General features: G+C 36.7%; 1 pseudogene; it reads right to left on the bottom strand.

The window, feature by feature from the left end:
- Positions 1-4,473: 4,473 nt before the first annotated feature.
- On the bottom strand, positions 4,474-4,793 carry LOC100340201 (SOSS complex subunit C pseudogene; annotated as a pseudogene).
- Positions 4,794-4,996: the final 203 nt, after the last annotated feature.

Genomic DNA, 4,996 nt, shown 5'->3' with positions numbered 1-4,996 from the left:
ACAAAAACAGGCATGTAGGCTAATGGAACGATCAGAAACCCCAAAAGTTAATCTACACATCTAAACCAACTAATCTTTGACAAAGGGGCCAAAATCAATCCCTGGGGAAAGGACAGTCTCTTTGACAAATGGTGCTGGGAAAATCGGATCTTCACATGCAGAAGTATGAAACAAGACCCCTACCTTACACCATCTACAAAAATCAACTCTAAATATATCAAGGATCTAATAAATGACCTGATACGATCAAATTACCAGATAAAAATATCAGGGAAACTTGGCAAGACAGTGGCAAAGCAAAGACGTCATGGAAAAGACCCCAGAAACACAATCAAAGCCTAAACAGACAAATGGGATTTCATCAAGCTGAGAAGCTCTGCACTGCAAAGGAATCAGCATAGTGATGAGGCAACGGACAGAATGGCTGAAAATATTTACAAAATATGCAACTGACAAAGGAATAATATATCCAGATTATATAAGGGATAAAATATGCTACTGATAGGGATTATATAACCAGAATCTATAAAGAACTCAAGAAACTCAACAACAACAACAACAACAAAACCAAGCAACTCAGGTACAAAATTGGCAAAGGACATGAACAGGCATTTTTAAAAGATTTATTATTTATTTGAAAGGTAACTTTTCAGAGAGGCATAGGCAGAAAATAGAGTTGTTCCGTCTTCTGGTTCACTCCCTAAATGATCACAATGGCTGGAGCTCAGCCGATTCAGAGCCAGGAGCCTGGAGTTTCATCCCAGTTTCCCAAGTGGCTACAGGGGCCTAAGGGCTTGGGACATCTTCTGCTGCTTTCCCAGGCTGCAGTACAGAGCTGAATCAGAAGTGGAGCAGCCAGTACTTGAACCCACACCCATATGGGATACAGACGGCGGCTTTACCTGTTATGCCACAGCATCAGTCGCAGACATTTTTCAAAGGATGGAATTCAATTGACCAACAGACACATGAAAAAATGCTCAAGATCACTAGCCATCAGGGAAACACAAACCAAAACTACAATGTGCCATCTCACCCCAATTAGAATGGCTCTTACCCAAAAATGAAAAACAGTAAATGCTGTTGAGGATGTAGGGAAAAAGGTACCCTTATCCACTCTTGTTGGGAATGTAAACTAGTGCAACCATTATGGAAGACAGTATGGATATTCCTCAGAAAACTGAAAATGGATCTACCATATAATCCAGCCATTTCACTGCTGGGAATTTACCAAAACTAAATGAAATCAACATTACCTGTACCCCCATGTTTCTTATAGCCCCATTTGCTATAACTAACATGTGGGATCAACGTAGATGTCCAACAACTGAAGAAAGAAAATGTGGTAAGCATACACTATGGAATACTGCTAAGTCCTAGAAAGAATGAAATCCTTTGTTTTTCAACAAAATGGATGTGACTGGAAAAATCTATGCTTAGTGAAATAAACCATCCCAAAAAGATAAATATCATAGTTTTCCCTGATTTGTAATTACAATGTTTTTTTTTTTTTTCCATTTACTACTTGTTGAATTCCTCATTTGGTGGAGGGTTAAGTTTGTGATTATAGAACAAACTGAAAGTATGCCATTGTAAAAATTAAAAGAAAGAATAAGAAAGGAAGGAAGAGGAAGGGAGCATGGATAGGAGGGAGGATAGGGTGGGAAGTATCATTATGCTCTTAAATCTGTGTATAGGAAATATATGAAATTTGTTCACCTATGTAAATAAAAAATTAAAATAAATAAAAATAGTATGTATTTGGAAAGAGATTCTAAATGACAGATCATGCCTTTTGAAATATAAGCTCTCTAGCACCTCATAAGGTCTCATAGTGATAATTCCATTTAATTAGTATGAATCTGGAAATATAAGTGACAGGTAATAGCTAAGTTTCTAGTGTTGTCCCAATTCTACTACGCATAGCAAAACCTGCTGTAATATCAAAAAATAAACTTAAAGACAAAAAAATTGTCAAAAATGTACCTTTTAAAAATGATGGGAATGGAAAAAGGTAATGATAATGAAAAACAAAATCATTATGTTTACAACTTCCCTCAGGCAAAATAGTTAACACAGATAATGGTGAGCAGATATCATTACATGTTCAAGGAAAAGTTTGCATTTTTCCACAGAATCATTTTATTTGTAATGATTTGAACCAGATATTAATTTTAACCTAGGTTATTTTACAACCTAGGATGGGCATAAGAAAATTGTTATAAAAGCTTATTATGAAAATGCCAATGAAGCCATCTAGGAGTTAGTGCTAATGCATGTTGTGTTTATATATGTGTGTGTGTGTGTCTGTATATATATATATATATACATATATATTTATATATACTAATTACAAATGTGTTACTGAAAAATGAAACATTACTATAATGGTAGTAAATTAACACAAATGGTTGAAGTTATAGTGAGATTAAATCAAATTGGCTTCAAAGATATATTTTAAAAAGACAAGTAAAATATAAAATGTTATATAGAGAGAGATACAGAAAAACAAGCGAAGATAAAATGGTGTGGGAGACTACACTGGTGTAATATTTTATCATTGAGAGAAAATATGCAGCATTCAGGAAATAAAAAGTGTTCCACTATCATTCAATGAGACTGATTAAGTGAAAAGCTTATAGAAAAAGAAATTTAGATCAATATCTGGGAGAGGTTTTGAAAGACTTTTTTTACCCTATATAATTAAAAAAATAATTAGATAACTTAATTAGAAAGAATATAATTAGATTTTTAATAAAACAGTCATCACTTTTCTCCCTAGTACTGGAAAGAAATATTGTAAGGGGCAAGAATAGAAGCAGGAAGATGTGGTGCATGTACTAGGGTGGTGGCAAATGGAATAAATAAACATGAGAGAGAGAGGGAATGGTATGGGAAGTCAGTTGAATTAAAATTTAGTATCATTCAGGTTTCTGCTTGAGCAAACTGTTGAAAAGTAGTTATAAATCTGAAAGGGTATATTTTAAAAGAAGACCAGATTTAGAAAGGAACAAAATTAATTTAGTTTGGGACATTTTTTTCCTGAAGTATCTATCAGGATGCAAATTTAAGGAAGGGGAGGTACCAGTAGAATATTCAGTTATATATTATAGAGAGGGCTTAAAGTCCAAACTGGCCATTTAAGAGACGGTAGTTCATAAGATATCTCAGTAAAAATACATAAACATACACCACATGCAGACACACATTCAGACACACACACACACACACACACACACACGCAAAGATCTTTTTACAGTTCATAAAAAAGGGAATTAAAAGAGATTTGTTTTGGTGAAAAGTTTTTGAAATCTATGCATAATTTTTTAAGGATTTATTTTATTTATTTGAAAGAGAGAGAGAAGTAGAGTGAGAGAGAAGTAGAGTAAGAGAGAGACAGAGGTCTTCCATCCATTGGTTCACTCCTCAAATGGCCACAATGGCCAGAGCTGAGCTGATCTGAAGCCCGGAACCAGGAGCTTCTTCAGGGTCTCCCACATGGGTACAGGGGCCCAAGCACTTGGAGCACCTCTACTGTTTCCCAGGCCATAGCAGAGAGCTGGATTGGAAGTGGAGCAACCAATACTCAAACTGTTGCCCATATGAGATGCCGGCACTGCAGGTGGGGGCTTTAACCCACTGGACCCCCCATATGTTTTTATCATGAATATTTAAAAACTCCAGATACATATGGATTTCAGTTTTTGGATCAAAATAAATTTTTTTAAATTTCATTTTTTTTACAGGATAAGCTTTTAATTAGAACAAAAATGGACATGAAAACTTTGCAGGCATGTCACTTACGTAGTAACACTAAGAACATGTATAAATTTTAAAATCACATTTCTTATAATTGTTTTTAACAGCAGTTAGTCACATTGCTTATAATGGCATATGTTTATAGAAGATGTTGAAGACTGATTGGTAATTTAGTCTTATCTTGGTTTTCCTTTTCAAATGAGCACAGTGGAGGCAGTTATGATTGCACAGAGTTTCCGGGTGATACACACGTGCCTATCAATTGAAATGGTGCACTGACATCAATTGTGCAAACCAAAGATGAACATAACTTATTTAACCCTATTGGTGCACAGTTTTAAAAGGCACCCTTGTCAAGTACTATAAATGGTTCTTGACAGTCTGTTGTGGACAGGATATATTCAGACCAACCTGTTGGGAGGCTGGGGTGACTTTAGGTAACTATCCAGTTCAGTCTGGTTTACAGTTAAAAATCAGATAGTAGTCCAAACCAGTAACACACCAGGCAGCACAGTCGGGGCCTCAGATGGATTACCCAAAGCTTTCTTTATTTTCATTGGCCTTCCTTTTATTTTCATGTACATGTTCTTTTCTTTTGAAGAAGCAAAAAATGGAAAAGTTTACCAAAATTCTGGAAGTCACAGTTTGTATAGCACTGATCGACAGTGGCTCTGGCATTTAATATTACAAAGTCACTTTCATAGCGAGTGTTCTTCATTCTGGGTCAAGGCGAGGCAACACAGGAAGAATAAGATTCCCAAATGCAGTCTTGAGTTATGAAGTATCCAGATGAATGTGCGTGAGCATGCTGCAGGCTGCCTTCTGCTGCACGGCGGCGAGGTGCTGCTGCTCAGCGAGATCGCGGAGTCCTTGTTGAGAGCCGGCCTCCAGAGCGCGATGCCAGCTCCAGCATGATTTGTTGAAGACTGGTTCTGCATAAGCAATTTTCTTTTCTCTTTGTCCAGTTCTGCCAAGATTGCAACTCTGTTTTTGTTCTGAAAACCTTGTCCCGAAGGGTTTGCTGCCATCTTCGTATTGCCACGGAATATAAAATTCCATTTTTTAAAAAGTATTATAAAGGTGTAATTACAGGACAGAGAGTGAGAGTGAGTGAGTGAGCGAGCGAGCGAGCGAGAGAGACAGATTTTCCATCGTTTAGTTCACTCCCCAAATGACCTCACAGCCAGTTCTGGCCAAGGCCAAGTCAGGATCCAGAAACTCCATCCAAGTCTCCCAG

This window comes from Oryctolagus cuniculus, chromosome 1, assembly GCF_051225735.1.
Source record: "Oryctolagus cuniculus isolate XC-2025 breed Fujian yellow rabbit chromosome 1, ASM5122573v1, whole genome shotgun sequence".
Classification (NCBI taxonomy): Eukaryota; Metazoa; Chordata; class Mammalia; order Lagomorpha; family Leporidae; genus Oryctolagus; species Oryctolagus cuniculus.
The sequence above is the reverse complement of the archived record's forward strand: the minus strand, read 5'-3'. Positions and strand labels throughout refer to the sequence as shown.